At 39.4% G+C, this 18,192-nt stretch overlaps 1 pseudogene; it reads left to right on the top strand.

The window, feature by feature from the left end:
• Positions 1-16,273: 16,273 nt before the first annotated feature.
• On the top strand, positions 16,274-17,976 carry LOC104111060 (auxin response factor 19-like; annotated as a pseudogene).
• Positions 17,977-18,192: the final 216 nt, after the last annotated feature.

The raw sequence follows: 18,192 nt of genomic DNA, 5'->3' as shown, positions 1-18,192 counted from the left end.
TCACGTAACCACAATATAATATAGAGGAGGCAATAAATAGGGGATCAGGGCTACAAACACAAAACGACCAGTCGGGTCATTACAAAGAGCATCTATATGACAATATAGTTCAACTACTAAAACAACTATCTACAAAGATAGGACATTGCAAATAAACTAAAAAGAAGGAGAGACGAGGTCTGCGTACGCCAAGGAAGCTACCTCAATAGTCTCCAACATATAAAGCTCCAAAGCTAGCAATCGTCATGCCCAGAAGTACCTAGATCTTTACACGAAGTGTAGAGTGTAGTATGAGTATAACCTACTCATTGTACTCAATATGTAACAAGACTAACCTTGGGTAGAAAGCAGTGACGAACTCAAATAGGTACAACCAAATACAGATTTTAACAGTACAGAAACGTAGATATGCTTTCAAGTTTGACAATTTAAGTTCAACACGGATAAAATATGCCAGGTGTGACTGATATAAGGGATGATACATCACTATATATACATGTCAATTATGCATACCAACTATAATGCAACACAATAATAAAGTCATATGCATACTCTCGAAGTATTTAATTTCACTCAGCACATTCAGTCACTCAGTCCTCCCATTCAGTCAGAACTCCCAGTCACTTAGTCCTCCCAGTCACTCAGTACTCTCAATTACTCAACACTCGCACTCAGTAAGTACCTGCGCTCACTGCTAGTATGTCAGACTCCGGAGGGGCGGATCCTGCCCAAGAGCTAATATAAGCCAATCATGCATGAATCAATAAAGCTTGTTGCGGCGTGCAGCCCAATCCTATAAACATCACTCACAATCAGCCCATCGACCTCACTTAGTCATCAATCTCTCCAGTCTCTCAGGATCACAAATCTCATAACAATCAGCCCAAACAATGATAATATGATGTAACAATAATGGCAACAGAGACTGAGATATGTTATGCAAAGAATAGATGTGACTGAGTACATAATTGTAAATTAGAAAATAATTCAACAACAAAGCAACCTCTTTGGGTCTCAACAGTACCAACATATAGAATAAACATGATTTCTAACATGAATCACAGCTCAATTCCTCTAACACATGGAGAGTACATAAATAATAACAAGATTATATGACTACACAGTTCCATGGAATCGACCAAGTCTACGGTGCACGCCCACACACCCGTCACCTAGCATATGTGTCACCTCAACACCAACTACATAACACGTAATTCAGGGATTCATACTCTCAAAATCAAGTTTAAAAGTGTTACTTACCTCAAACCGTGCAAATCTCTACTCCAACAAACCCTTGCCTCACGAATCGACCTCCAAACAACTCGAATCTAGCCACAAACAACTCGATACAATCAACATAAGCTATAGGAATTAACTCCATATGATAAAGCTAAGTTCTTTAACAAAAGTCAAAAAGTCAACTCAAAAAGTCAACCTCAGGCCCACATCTCAGAATCCAATAGAATTAAAAAAATATGAACACCCATTCAATAATGATTCCAACCATGCTAAAATTACCCAATTCCCACATCTTTCTCTCCAATCCCTAGTCCAAAATTCCCCAAATTCCACCTTAAAAACATAAAATCTAGGTGGGAAAATTCAATGGGTATTCAATATTAATAGATAAAAATGATCAACAATGGCTTACCTCTTGAAATCTCGCAAAACCCCTCTAAAACATCACCTCCAACCTAGCTTGCAAAGTCCAAAAATGAAGAAATCTCGGAAACCTTCGAATTTTATATTCTACCCAGGCTTTTTGCATATGCGGGCCAAAAATCCGCATTTGCGGTTAAATCTCCACACATGTATCCCCAAGTACGCATCTGCGGAAGCGCTTCTGCGCACAATCGTCCGCTTCTGTGGACGCACCTGACCCCTCAGCCTCACCATTTACGGCTTTTGCGGCCTCCCTTCCATAGGAGAGATTCCGCTTCTGCAGACCACCTCTCGCACCTGTGACCCAGCTAAGCCCAACTCACTTTCTCACATGCGCATCGTCGGCCGCACCTGCGGCCACTCCTTTCGTATATGCGATGGAACCAGACATCATCAGCTTCAGCCAATCTCCTAAGTCAAATTCCAATCCGTTAACCATCTGAAACCCACCTGAGGCGCCCGGGACCTCAACCAAACATACAAACCAGTCTTAAAAGATGATTCAAACTTAGTCAAGGCCTCAAATCACATCAAACAACATCAAAAATATGAATCGAACCCCAATTCAAGCCTATTGAAACTAATGAATTTGCAACTTCAACCATCGATGTTGAACCCTATCAAACCAACTTTGATTAACCTCAAATTTTACACACAAGTCATAAATGACATGATGGACTATTCTGACTTTCGGAACCAAAATCCGAGCCCGGTAACCACAAAGTCAAATCTCGGTCAAACTTCTCAACTCTTCAAACTTCAATTTTCCCAATTTTTGCCAATTCAAGCCAAAATCATCTACAGACCTCCAAATAAATATCCAGACAGACTCCGAAGTCCAAAATCACCCTACCGATCTATCAGAACAATCAAAATCCATTCCGGAGCCGTTTACACATAAGTCAACATCCGATCAACTCTTTCAACCTAGGCTTCCAACCTTGGGACTAAGTGTCCTCATTCATTCCAAAACATCCCCAGAACCAAACCAATCACCCCGGCGAGTCACGTAATAACAAATGAGTACAGAATAAGAAATAAATAGGGAAACGGGGTATAATACTCAAACGACCGGCCAGGTCATTACATAAATATTATCTGAGCTTATGTTATTATTTATTCTCTGATTGAGCTGAAAACTACTACAAATATTACTAACAATATCAATTCAATTTTTATGTTAAATGACACTAACTTCAAATCATGGCAAGAGAACCTTAAAATAGTTTTCGAGTCATGGATCTCGGCCTTGAGTTAGTGGTTGATTCTTCATCACCTCTTACATATAAGAGTAACTCTAATGAAAAGAGAATGATGGAAAGGTGGGAAAGATAAAATTACATATGTATGATGATCATGAATAAAATCATTCGAGAAACATTCAGGGACACTGTGCTTTAGAAAAATTATGATAGCTAAGGAACTCATGACTAAAATTGAATTTTTTTTTGTGAAGAATGAGAAGGCAGAGATTAATACACTCTTGAAAAATCCAATTTAAAAATGGTAAAAAAACTACAGTTACAGCAACAAAAAAGCAACATAAGAAATTTAGTAAGGATAGTTGTTTCTTGAGGCTGTATCTTTTAATGTTGAGCGTGTGATAACCCAATTCAGAATTAAACATTTTTGGCTATGCATCTAGCAGTGTTCCTGTAACGACCCAATCAGTCGTTTTGCTTTCTAAATTTTTGTTCCCCTAATTAAGACTTCCCATATTTGCTTTTACTATTTTATAACTTGCGGGGATGGTTGGTTTGATTTTGGAAGGGTTCAGATTGAAATCAGAATACTTAGTTCCTTAGAAGTGGCATAAGATGACCAAGTTTGATTTGAGTCAGCATTTTGAGTAAATGATCACTGAATGAGGATTTGATGGCTTCAATAGGTTCGTATGATGATTTTGGACTTGGACGTGTGTTCGTATCGAGTTTCAGGTGATCCGGGAGCATTTTGGTGCTTAATGTTAAAAGTTAGCACATTGAAGGTTTTCAAGTTCTTTAAATTTGGTTTAGAATAACCTTTGGTATTATCGATGTCTATTTGGGATTTCGATCCCGGCCGTATGGTAATTTATGACTTGTACACAAAATTTTGGCGTCATTCCAAGTTGTCTAAGTATGATTCGTCATATTCGGAGCTAGCTGAAGAAGTTTGAAGTTCATATGCTGATTAATTTGGTTTTAGGGTACGATTCTTAGTTCTGATGTTGTTTTATGTTTCTTGAGGCTCCGAGCAGGTCCTTATTATGTTTATGGACTTGTTAGTGCATTTAGACGGTGTCCCGGGTAGCTCGTGTGTGTTTCGGACTACCTAAGTCAAAAATTGCAAAAACTTCTAGTTCTGGTTTCCTTCTTCGCGAATGCGAAAGTGGTGTCACGTTCGCGATGAAGAAATTGAGGGATTGGCTCGCGTTCACAAAGGTTTAAGATATGTGGCCTTCGGGTTTGCGTTGAAAGGTTCGTGTCTGCGTAGAAGGGGAGAAGGCCTGGGGTTAGTGGGTTGTTGCCCTTCGCAAACGTTCATGAAGCTTGGGCTGGGCTGGCCTTCGCGATCGTGAGGACCTGGTCGCATTCGCGGAGGGCTTTTTTAGAGCCTTGTAAATTTGGCCTTCGTGATCGCGAGGCTCTTTTTGCGAGTATGCATGGAAGAGTTGGCCAAGTTTGACTTTTGTGTATTCGACCTCAGATCAGAGTTTTGATGATTCTGTTAGATCCAGATGGTGATTTTGGACTTGGGATATGCCCGGATCTGAATTTGGATATTTCTAAAAGGTTTTGGCTCTAATTAGGGAGGGTTGGCAATTGAAGGTTTGGAAAGTTCATAGGTTTGACCCAGAGTTGACTTCGATGTTATCGGGTTCAGATTGTTGTTCCGGGAGTTGAAATAGGTTTGTTGTGTTATTTGGAACATGTGTAAAAATATTGAAGTGAATACGAGTTATTTAGACGTGTTCGGCATAGGTTTGGAATTTTATAATTTGAAATAGTTCATTAAGTTTGATTTGAGGTGCGATCGTAGTTTTGATGTTATTTTGCATGATTTGACGCCCCGAGTAGGTCCGTGCTGTATTTTGGGACTTGTTTGTATGTTCGGATAGGGTTCCGAGGGGCTTAGATGAGTTTTGCGGTGGTTTCGAACCATTCCTATGTGTTTTGGGAGCTGCTGGTTGTTGTTTCTATAGAGCTTTGTGATCGCAGAGCTAGGCTTGCGATCACGTAGAGGAATTTTGGGGCAGCTGGAATTTTGTTCTTCGCATTCGCAGGTGAGGGATTGCGTTCGTGAAGTTTGCTTGTTGGGCTGGGTACTTTACTCTTCGTGTGCATGACTGGGCACCTGCGTTCGCGTTGGATAGCTGGGAGCTTGTCGAGGTGCTTTCGTGTTCGCGAGGACTATGCCACGTTCTCGGAGTTCTGGATGATTTGTGCATCACGTTCAGTCATTCGCTATACGAGTGACGCAAACGCGAAGGTCATCCATTTGGTAGTGGCATTTTGTACTTCATGATTGTGAATCTATTCCTGCGATAGCGATAGGTACTCTATTTTTGCCTTTGAGTTGTTTTTATCACATTTTGAGTTTGGGAGCTCGGATTTAGGCTATTTTGGAGGAGATTTTCATGATTTGGATTGGGTAACTATTTTTTATTCGGGTTTGATCATGTTACATGATTATATCTTTGATTTTGGCACTGGATTGATGAATTTAAACTAAAAATTGGGGTTTTTTGTCAAAACATTTCTAAAGTTAATATTTGAGATTTGAACATCGATTTGGAGTCAGATTTGAGTGAAACTAGTATGGTTGGACTTGTATTCGAATGAGTTATCAGAATTTGTGAGTTTTTTAGTTCCGAGGTACGGCCATGAGTTGACTTTTTGGTTGACTTTAAGTATTTGATTAAAGATTCGACCTTTATCATTTGGGTTTGATTCCTATGACATTATTTGATATTTTTAAGTTAGCCGTTCAGAGGTGGATTCGTGCGAGATGGCACTTCTAGAATATTGATTCGGCTTGCTTGAGGTAAGTATCTTGCCTAAACTTGGTTGAGGCACTAGTTACCTGAGTTATTTATGATAGCTACGTACTATGGGTGGCACACATATGTGGGTTTGAGCCCATGTGAGTGCACCAGGGTATTTTTCATGCTTGAGGTAGCATTTAGGCTATGATATGTCTTGGATTGATTGCTAAGCTTCATGTTGTGATGATTCTTATATTTGTACCCTTGTTGTGAGCTATTTGATCGTTGCTTGAGATTACATAGAGGTTAATCTCCTGATAATTTCTACTTTTGTGATGTATTACTGATTTGAGTCACGATAGCACATTTTGCACATGCATACACCTTAGCATATCACTTATACCAGTCAAGGGGTATGAAATTTGATGTTCATTGGTCATGTACATGTATTCTTGTATATTTGCTTTTTGTGTGATATGAATTGAACTGGCAGCACATGACCACATCGTGTGGATTGTGATATTGAGCACGTGACCATGCCAGATGGATTGGGATATTGAGTTTGTGACCACGCCTGTCATATTGTGATATTGAGCATGTGATCACGCCGGGCGGATTGTGATATTGACCATGTGACCATGCCGTACGGGTAGTTATTATTACCACATGAGTTGTCCGTGCGGATCCAAGATATTGTTATTATGGGAATGTGCCGTCTCTATAGAATGTGAGTTGTTCATGCGATTGATATAATATTGGCGCATGAGTTGTCCGTGCAACACGTGAGTTGTCCGTGCGGTTGATATATTATTGGCACATGAGTTGTCCGTGCAGCACGTGAGTTATCCATACAGTGTGTGGATATAGATCCATCCCCTTAGGGTCACCCTTTCATGTTCCTTCTTGATGGTGTACACGCGGTTTGAGAAAATTTGATCAGTGGTTTGGTTCGGCTATTGAAATTCTGAGGAAAAGGTGGCTAGTGCTTGATTTGGTTATTGCGTTTCATCTTGACTTGCAATTTCCTTGGTTGTTTACATGATTTATTTGCATATCTTGTTTATATGTTGGATTGTTGACTGAGCAGAGTACGTTAAGTTATTATATGCACCAAGGTGATTTTATTTGTGCTTCGTGACTTGATCATATTATTGTTTTGTACTTGTTGAAGTTATGAACTGTACAGGCGATTAGTGAGTATCATTTATAATTCTTGCTTATATTATCTTGCCTGGGTTTGTTATGATACTTGATGAGTACATTGGGTTGGTTGTACTCATACTACACTTTTGTACCTTGCGTGCAGATCTTGGAGCTGAGATGTTGTGGATGATAGGAGCTGGCACTCAAGATGTACTTGCTTGCCGGATATAGGTACCAGTTATCCTTAGTAGTATTAGATTCGAATTCTGTATATGTACATTCTAAATAGATGTTGTATGTACTTTCATACCAGCTTTGTAAATACAATTCTCAGTGACTCATGATTTGTACTACTAATCCTTGGGTTTTGGTATGAAAATTTAGTTATTTGACTTATTGATTTCTTATTATTTTTATTAGAATTGAGTTGACTGTTATTTGGCTTACCTAGTAGGTTGGGTTAGGTGTCATCATGACTAGGTAAATTTTGGATCGTGACAACTTAGTGTGGGGAAGGACAAATTGACAGATGCATGATGTATTACACTTTATGGATATATGGAAATCTTGGAATGATTCAGGTTTGTTATTTGTGGTGGACGTAGTGTGCTAAGAGAAGAGATTTGCTCGGTTTCTTAAGGATGGGGTTACTTCTTTCGGTGTTTGTGTGCTAATGGGGCACAAGTCGCTCGGCTCATTTTGGCGCTACAGTGGAGATTAGAGTATAGTAGATGACTCTCGAGAAGGTTCTACTGAGTTCAAGATTCGTATGTGGTATTTGAGGATTTTCCAAATTTGTATATGGCTAAGATATGAGATTTGTATTGGGTGGTGCTAAGGCTTGTAGTATTTTTGTACCATTAGTGATTCTACATTTCAGTATTGGAGAGGTTAAAGAAACAACTTCAAATTCACATAAGGTCTCTTCAAAGTGGGTATTGCAGTACTATTGGGTTCTTAAGAGAAGGGTGCACATTTCATAAGGGCGCAATGTGTTTCGACTTGCGGATGCTTGATTGGTATTCCGGTAATCGCTTGGTTGATCGACTGCTGATGTTTAAATTTTTCTATAAGGCACGGAAGAATTATGAAAGTATTTCTCGTGAGATTATTGTGTACGAGGGATGTGTCAGTCATTTGAGTGGTAGAGTTGGGATCAGGCATGGAGGTTCTTGTATTTTAGGGATTTGAAGAATATGAGGATTCTCAGAGGCAGATTGTTCCTTGGTTGCGAACGCTGAAGGTATGTTAAGAGGTTGACGGTTGATTGTATGTGTTGGATAGGTTATTGTGGACTTTTCGGAGGTTATCCACCTATTTGGAAGGATCGGAATTGATTTGGAGGCCAATGGTACACCTAATGAGAATATGTATTCTATATCAGGTCGGATTTGTTTACTCAGCACAACTATTATTGAAGGGTGTTCATCGGTTAGAGTTGATCTTATTTGTGTTCTGATATATTCTGTGTGTTACTTTTCTACGCTACGATGGGTTGTGAGACTTTTGACTATTTACCCACAGGATGTTGTTCTATTTGGGCCTTGAGGTAAAATCCGGGCGAGACAGCTCTTGGGGTGTTGAACGGTGGATTGCGCCTTGGTTGTGGTCTTTCTGTCTGTGGTATATTGAGTTATCCATTTCTTCATGGTTATGGTCATGCTTTTGGCATGTTTGTTCTTGGTACACAAGTGGTTGTTGATTGTGAGCATCATGGATCAGGGTATTCTATGTGGACCAGTGTTCGGATTGGGTCATGCATTGCAGCGGAGTTATGTTGGGATACAATCCTTTGTGTTTATTTCATGTGTTTTATTTCTTTGTGTGATGGGTTCATAGCATTGCGCTTTATGGTGGCATTTGTTGAGCTTGCAGGAACTTCTCTCATTTGATCCTCTTACCATTATTGAGTACATTTGAGTTGTTGCTTGTTTGGTGCACTGATAGCATGGTATGTGGCTCAAGGTGGTACTGGTGTGGCGTGTCGGTCGAGCATCTTGCATTGGATGAAATGAGGTTATTGGACCTGGAATGAGTGCCATCGGATTTAATTAAGATAGGTTTGGAAGAATAACGTCACTAGACAGCTTAGAATTTGGCTATGGTTCTTGTCGGGCGAGAGAGCTCCATGACTTGTTGATCTGATGAGTGGTTATGAGTTTCTACGTGTTTCTTTCATTATTGGAAGTATACGAAGGTTTAGAACAAGGTTTTATTTGATATGAGGTTTGTTACCAGTACTAGGTTTGTTATTGAGCAGCTATTGTGGTCGAAAGTTATGGTTATGGTTTGATACATCGTGTTCAGACTTATACACTGCATAGATGCGAGATTCAGTTCTTATGATGAATTTCAGATGTTGGGGATTGGTTTATAATGTTTATGGACTAAGGTTAAAGAAAGGATCTTCAGTTAGGTTGTGTTATTGAGCTTATATAGATTGGGAGTGACACGGAATCACCCATGGGTATGTGTATGGTGAGGTTATATAGTGATTTGATGGCTTTGGAATAACTCTTGGCACGTTCGAGGACGAACGTATGTTTAAGTGAGGGAGAATGTAAACAACCCGACCATTTTTTTTAAGAATTTTCATTCAGTTCGGTGGTTTCAGGTCATGAGTAGCTTCATATGGGGTACTATGACTTGCATGTATCGCCGGTTTTGGTTTTTGAGTGGTTCAAGATTGATTTTGGAGGAATGATTTTTATTTTAGAAGCTTTAAGTTAAAAGAGTTAACCGAGTTTGACTTTTTGGTATTCGACCTCGGATCGGAGTTTTGATGGTTCTGTTAGGTCTGTATGGTGATTTTAGACTTGGTTGTATGCCCAAATCTACATTTTGATGTTTCTAGAAGATTTTGGCTCTAATTGGCAAAGGTTGGAAATTGAAGGTTCGGAATGTTCATAGGTTTGACCGGGAGTTGACTTCGATGTTATCGGGTTTGAATTGTTATTCTGGGAGTTGTAATAGGTTGGTTGTGTCATTTGGAACTTGTGTGAAAAATTTAAAGTGATTCCGAGTTGTTTAGAAATATTTGGCGTAAGCTTGGAATTTGAAAATTTGAAATAGTTCATTAAGCTTGATTTGAGGTGCTATTCATGGTTTTGATATTATTTTACATGATTTTAGACCACGAGTAGGTCCGTGTTGTATTTTAGGAATTGTTGGTATATTCAGACGGGGTTCCGAGGGGCTCGGGTGAGTTCCAGGGTGGTTTCGAACCATTTCTATGTGTTTTGGGAGTTGTTGGTTGTTGGTGTTTTTGTGGAACTTCGTGATCGCGGAGCTAGGCTCGCGATCGCATAGAGGAATTTGGGGCAGCTGGCGTTTTGTTCTTCGTGTTCACGGGTGAGGGACCGCGTTCACGAAGGTTGTTTGTTGGGTTGGGTATTTTATTGTTCGAGTTCGCGACTGAGCAGCCGCATACGCATTGGAGAGCTTGGAGCTGGTTGAGGTGCTTTTGCGTTCCCAAGGACTACGGTGCGGGTAACGTGAACATGGAGGTCATTCATTTGGTAATGGTGTTTTATGCTTCGCGATCGCGAAGCTATTCCTGCGATCGCGATAGGTAGCCCTGGAGCAGATCTATAAGTACTCTATTTCGGGCTTTGAGTTATTTTTATCATATTTTGAGTTTGGGAGCTCGAATTTGGGCAATTTTGGAGGAGATTTTCACGATTTGGATTGAGGTAAGTATTTTTTACTCGGATTTGATTATTTTACATGATTCTATCTTTGATTTTGGCACTGGATTGATGAATCTAAAAGAAAAATTAGGGTTTTTTTCAAAACTTTTCTAAAGTGAATATTTGAGATTTGAACATCGATTGCGAGTTGGATTTGAGTGAAACTATTATGGTTAGACTTATATTCGAATGAATTATCGTAATTTGTGGGTTTCGTCGGGCTCTGAGGTGCGGACCTGTGTTGACATTTTAGTAGACTTTGATTATATGATTAAAGATTCGGCCTTTATCGTTTGGGTTTGATTCCTATTGTATTATTTGATATTTTTGAGTTGCTTTTGTCTAGTTTCGAGCCGTTCGGAGTTCGATTCATATGGGATGACGCTTCTAGAGTATTGATTTGGCTTGCTTGAGGTAAGTATCTTATCTAAACTTGATTGAGGCACTAGTTTCCTGAGTTATTTGTCATAGCTACGTGTTATGGGTGGCGCACATGTGTGGGGTTGAGCCCATATGCATCCACCAGGGTGTTTTTCATGCTCGGGATAGTGTTTAGGCTATGATATGCCTTGGATTGATTGCTAAGCTTCTTGCTGTGATGGTTCTTATATTTGTACCCCTGTTGTGAGCTATTTGAGCCATGCTTGAGGTTCCATAGAGGTTAATTTCCTGATTGAACCTATAATTGTTACTTTCGTGATGTATTTGTCTGATTTGAGCTATGATAGCATATTTTGCACATTCATACACCTTAGCATATCACCTTGTGATATTCAGCATGTGACCACACCGGACGAATTGTGATATCGAGCTTGTGACCATGCTGGGCGAATTGTGATATTGAGCAGGTGATCACGTCATGCAGGTTGTTATTAGTAGCACGTGAGTTGTCCATGTAGCACGTGAGTTGACTATGCGGTTGATATAATATTGGCACGTGAGTTATCCGTATAGCACGTGAGTTGTCCGTGCGGTACATATATTATTGGTTGTGAGTTGTCCGTGCAGCGTAAATATAGATCCCCCCCCCCCAGGGTCACCTTCTCATGTTCCTTCTTGATGGTGTACACGTGGTTTGAGAAAAGTTGATCAGTGGTTTGGTTCGGTTATTGAAATTCTGAGGAAAAGTTGGCCAATGTTTGATTTGGTTATTGCATTTCATCTTTACTTGCAATTTTTTTGGTTGTTTACCTGATTTATTTGCATATCTTCTTTATATGTTTGATTGTTGACCGAGCAAAGTACGTTAAGTTATTGTGTGCACTAAGGTAGTTTTATCTGTGATTCGTGACTTGATCATATTATTGTTTTGTACTTCTTGAAGTTATAAATTGTACAGGTGATTAGCGAGTATCATTTATAATTCTTGCTTCTATTACCTCACCGAGGTTAGTTATGATACTTATTGAGTACATGGGATGGGTCGTACTCACACTATACTTCTGCACCTTGCGTGCAGATCTTGGAGCTGAGATGCTGTGGATGACGGGAGTTGGCACTAAAGATGTACTTGCTTGGCGGATATAGCTACCACTTGTCCTTGGTAGTTTGAGATTCAAATTCTATTTATGTACATTCCAAACATCTGTTGTATTTATTTTCATATCAGCTTTGTAATCTAAGTCTTAGTTGCTCATGACTTGTACTACCAATCACTAGGTTTTTGTATGGAAATTCAGTTATTTCACTTATTGATTTCTTACTATTTTTATTAGAATTGAGTTGACTGTTATTTGATTTACATAAAGGATTGGATTAGGTGACATCATGACAAGGTCGATTTTGGATCGTGACAACGTAATTTCAGGTCAACCAAAACGACACCTATTGACTATGGGGTGGAGTGCCTTTGTTTCCTACTCTGTGCCGGTGATTCTGTCCTTTTCGCAAGGTAAGGGAGAAAAAGCTTTACTATGATATGTGACAGTCATCTTGTCACTAAACTCAGAATATTTGTTGTAGAGAAGAAAAGTCATAGCTTCTCTTAGGTATAAGACGAGCAAATAGGCAACAGCCTGCCCTCTCTTCATCTGATATATCTAGTAACAACATGCAGATTGGGGTCCTTGCTGCTGCAAACAACAGTCCATTTACTATATTTTGCAATCGAGGTGCTATGGTAAACCTTTTATTTTTTATTTTTTATTTTCTGGTGAATGGTATGTGACATTACCTATTTCATTCCTTTTGATGTTGGCAGGGCTAGCCGTGCTGAATTTGTGATTCCTCTGGCCAAGTATAATAAGGCAATGTACAACCATGTTTCATTAGGCATGAGATTTAGGATGTTTGAGACAGAAGAGTCTGGAGTCCGTAGGTATAGCGATACAGTAACTGGTACCAGTGACCTGGATCCTGTACGATGGAAGAACTCTCAGTGGTGTAATCTTCAGGTAATATTTTTCAGTCGGAAAGTACTTTATATCGTCTGACCTCTATCCACAAGCATAGGCTTAAAATATTGCTGGCAGACCTCTCCCATTTTCTGAACAAATCCTTTTGTCCCTTGTACCAATCTACAAAAACTTATATTCAAGCACTTTTCTCCCCAAGTACTAGGTTGTTATCCAAATTAGGAGGTTTAGCTACACCTTGCTTATGTCTTCATGATATTATGAAAAATTAAAATCATCTCATTTTCTTTTTGCACTTCTATTAACATTTACAGATGTTCTCTATATATGTTATTCCCTCCGTTTTAATCCATGTGAATCTTTTTTCTTTTTAGTCCGTGCCAAAAAGAATGACATTTTTTCTTATTTGGAAACAATTTACTTTTATGTAATGATTTATAGCCACACAAAATATATGTGTCTTATTTTATATCACAAGTTCAAAAATCTTCTCTTTTTTCTTAAATTTTGTGTCCAGTCAAATAAGTTCACCTAAATTTGAAACGGAGAAAGTATTAAATATCATGCTAGTGTGTTTACCTAACATTTATGTATGATTCCAAAGACTTCTTGGTAGTATACATTAAAATGCAGTTTATAAATTGTTTTATTTTAGGTTGGATGGGACAAATCAACTGATGGGAAACGTCCGAGTCGATTTTCTATTTGGGAAATTGTGCCAGTTGTGACTCCTTTTTATATCTATCCACCTCTATTTTTCAGGCCCACGTTCTCTAGACCGATCCTGGAACCTAAATATGATTTTTTTAGACTTAAATAATTGAAATGAGTGAAAAAATAATATTATCATCAAATTATATATAGCGTCCTTTTAAAGAGAGTTATACCTTAACGTCTACAAATGACTTATCCCAATTACCATAAATAATTTCAAATGCACGTTTGCGCCCGAGAAATGTCTTTCTTTTAGTAATGGTACAGCCATATTCCTGATGGACGGATGTAGTGTACTCTTTGATCTTGTACTTTATGGACGCTTCAATGTGTGGAATCAGGACAAGAGAAATCAAGTCAACATCCAAGTTGAAGTGATTCCCACTGAAAGTGTCCATTTCACAAGTGTGGCTGCCAATGTATTTACCCACTTTCCACACACCTGTTTTCTTCTTGCTCGCACGCAGCATCTAATGACAACCCGTAAATCATCTACGGCAAATAACCTTGTATAAATCCGGAGTTGACTTCCATACCGTCATCTCACGACACTCTTTTACGCTGTATATTTTTGCCGCCCTGCTTAGGCGCGTTTTATCAGGAAAAAGCATACCCTTTTGTCAGCATCGTTGGTCTAGACTCATCCCATATTGCTGTCCGAATATTGTCAGTATCCCTTGTGAGGGCATTCATATCCGACAAACTTGGCAAATGATCAAGGTAGAGAATCTCCTTTGAATGAAACGGCACTTGGGACTCGTACACTCTTGGTCTAACGAGGGGTGGAGCATGCTCCCTTGTCAAATCAGGTCCAGCATTCTCTTCCTCTTCATCACCACCCTCGTCAGGTAAGGGTGTGTCATCTCCGGACTCATTGGCATTGTTGTCATAATCACTGTTCTCTTCTTAACTCTGTGCATCTGCCAGATCCCGATTAAATATGTCGTCTTCGGCCAATTGAGTCAGGACAAGAGGTTCAACTTGCTCGTTTTCACTGCACAAACAACAAAAAAATGAGCTACTCAAATTGATAAATACTTTACATATAGTTATATCACTTCACTTACAAGTCGTAATGTATTGACATCTCATGATAGACATTATCATGTTGGTGATGACTCCCGGATGGACCACCGTGATCCAACACACCAGAACTACGCATATTCCAACTGGGCGTGGGTTCATAACTTGTAAAATTCATATCTAGCCGGTACCCCCTGTGGAATATATGAGTGTTAATACAAATTCAATACAACAAAAATAAACATCGTAACACAAAGGAAAATTGAAGTTTACCTCTCGTCTTGTGGATTATGTAAAGTAGGAGAGAAATTATTTTCTCGCTCCTTATTCGCCCGTGGAGATAAGTTTAAACCAGGCCAAACTCTTTCAGTCGGAACCTGTTCGGCAAAAACTGCTCCAGAATAACCACCCGATGACTGAGGGTTATCCCTACTTTGCGCAACCTCATTATTGCGAACGTCTTCAACTTTCACGTACATTTTCAATATTTTTATCAAAAGAAATTCCCGGTATTCATCCGGAGTCCTCAAAAAATAACTCAAAGTTTCATCATCCTCGATGTTAAACTCAGCGTAACAAGCAACCCCTTGCGGAGTGACAGAATACAGATATCTTCCGGTTACTTTAAGGTTCATCGAACGTTTGCTCACACTTATTTTGTTACACAACAACGATGCCATTTTATCGTACTCCATTGTAAGTGGCAATTTAACATGACGCTGTGGAGATAAACTATAGCTCACTGAGTTATTCGCCACCACAACCTCACCCTCCCCCCCCCCCCAATATAATAAAACCCTTACTCTTCGCTCTTCAGACATTATGACAAAATGCTTGAGAATTTAAATAGAAAAAAAAATTAACAGGAGTTGAGAATATTTCTGAATGGATTTTTGTAAAATCCTTAACGCCTTTAAAAAAGGCAATGCCCAATCCGAGGGGTCGAATTTTTTGAGGTATAGCGCCCTTAAACGGCGCTATACCCATTTGAATTATTGTTATGTCAGTTAAGCGTAGAAGGGTTATTGGTGAGCCCACAAAATATGTATAGCGCCGTTTATAAAGGCATTATACCTGGCAGTCTTGTTAAAGTCATACCATAGCGCCTTTATAAAAGGCGTTATACATATAGCGCCCTTTAAAATGGCGCTATATATAGTTTGATCACAATGTTTTTTTTCACTCATTTCTGTTATTTGAGTTCAAAAAAATCACATTTAGGTTGCAAACTCTCTCTAGACAGCCAGGTTTTTTCTTGTCAGCTACTCAGCCTCGTCATCTCCTATACTGTTCCAAAAAGTCAAAAAGAACTAAAATGGAGTCCCTCTTTGAGGGATCACTCTTATTAAACGGGATTTCATTCTGAAGAAAAGAATAGATGTTCCTTGTCTTTTGTTTTAACGTGTTGCAAGTCCGAAGCATTATAAAATTGGTGAATGATGTCTCAAGATTGTGCATAAATTTAATCTCAATGGTGTAACTGTACTTACTACTTTCTAGCAGCACTCCAGCAACTTGTTATTCAAATGATTCATATTCCTCACAGCTGCAATAGTGATAGATTAGTCTACTGTAATTCTCCTCAAAATCCTCAAAGTGTTAGTAGGTGACGAGTGTGATGTAGAAAATGTTTGAAGGAGGGGGATGCCCTGGAGAGGTGATGAATTTAGTCTAAAAGACGTTACAAGCTCCTCAATATGCCCTAGTGTGAGCTTAGTACAATGGATGAGCAGGCAACAGAGCAATCATATGCCAGCTTCACAGTCAGGGTTACTTCCGAATGCCTTGCTCGGTAACTTTGGCACAGATGACCATTCTAAGTTGTTGAACTTTCAGTCACCTACATTTCCTGCACCAGCTCTCCATTTCAACCAAGTGAATCAATTAAATCAGCAAGATAGTCAAATCCAGCAGCCTTCTTTTGTGTGGCCTCGGCAGCAGTAATTGTTACACTCTACAGTAGGCATACAGCAACTGCAGCATCAGCAAGTGCAGCAACAACAACAGCAATTGACCATGAATTCGCTACCTGTAAATCATGGTGTGGCCTCAAACCAGACTCCAAATCAAAGTTTACGGCAAACAGCAATGTGCTCTCAGCTTCAGCAGCAACAACTACAAACTGCTAATAGCCTAGCAAAGCAAAATGGTCCCGGCAATAGAAATTCTTGTACAGCAAGTTGAACAGCAATCTAATCTCTTGTATAAATCCCAGCAGCAACAGACGGTATTGAAACAAGATCCTCTAGAAATGTTGAGGTAAAACTTAATGCGGAAGCCACAAGAGAAGCCATCATCACAGCAGAACCTTCCCGAGCAGCAGCTGCAACTACAGCGTCTTCAGATACTGCAACAGCAACCCCGGCTGTTATCACCTCTAAACTCTAGCTTGGAACCACAGTTTCACCAGAAACCGAACTTGCTATCACAAGGTCTTCAATTTTCTCTGCAGCACTTAAGTTCCACTAGCACGTCCAAGCATTTGCAGTCTCCTCAATATCCTGTTAACACACTCCAAGACGAGCAATTGCTGTCAAATCTGTTTCTGGTCCAACAGATGAGGATGCTCCTTCATGCTCGATCTCTCCTGCAAATAGTTTCCAGATCTTCCCTACAATCTTCCTGACTAGGAAACAGCAAGGGCAAGCCATAAAAGCAGAGGATTCAGTACATCATTCTCAAGAGCTTCAATATACTGAATTTCAGATAGAACATGAGTTACCAAGCTCAAAGGGTCCAGAGCATACTGAATACAGAAAAACGAGGCTCCGTGGGAAGAACTGTAGATGTCACTCAGGCATGCTCTGGCACGTATGTTTGGAATTGAGGGACAGTTAGAGGAGCCACAAAGAACTGATGGAAGCTTGTCTATGTAGATAACGAAAATGATATATTGCTTCTTGGGAGTAAGTATTGGTTGTTTTGGTTATACTATCTTAATTGCTTGTAATTATAATTTCCCAGGAGATTCATTTTTTGCTCCTGTTCGTTCATCAGCTGTGTTCAGAGCATCAAAATCATCTCTTCTGCTGAAGTGCAGCAAATGAGCTTGGATGAATATTTAGGTTAATTTTCCAGTACGAAACCAAGCCTAGAATGGTACTGACAGTGGTCATGAATGGAGAAGACACTGCGACAACAAGCCTGCTTCATCATGAAAGTGTTTTGGTTTCAGAAATTAGCTTGCAAATGCCTTTTCAACACGCAGCTATCAAAGGCAGATCAGCACCTTCGGCGAGTTAATCCTTGTGTTTAGGCAGTTTGCAGGAGTGAAAATTTGAAGTCTTGTCATCTTTAATACTTGACATGAAATGCATAGCACGTTTAGGATATTGTGATCTGTACATATATCGCCACTACAATATAATGCGTAATAGCTTAGTTCTATTGCTCCTTTCTGGAATATTTACTCATATTTAATTGACGCGACGATCCAGTAATTCTTATTGTAAGATGTAAATCTCATTGTTTCTGTCAGATGAGGTTGAAAAGCAGTTCATGTCTATCAAATAGGTATCAATCTTTTAGTAATGCTGGCACAACCACACAATAGAACCACCGTAAAACTCAGGAAAACATGTACAGGTTTTTTTTTTGGGGTACATAAACATGTACGGGTTTATGCATATGCAAAAGAATC

The sequence above is a fragment of the Nicotiana tomentosiformis genome, chromosome 5 (assembly GCF_000390325.3).
Source record: "Nicotiana tomentosiformis chromosome 5, ASM39032v3, whole genome shotgun sequence".
NCBI lineage: Eukaryota > Viridiplantae > Streptophyta > Magnoliopsida > Solanales > Solanaceae > Nicotiana > Nicotiana tomentosiformis.
The sequence above is the reverse complement of the archived record's forward strand: the minus strand, read 5'-3'. Positions and strand labels throughout refer to the sequence as shown.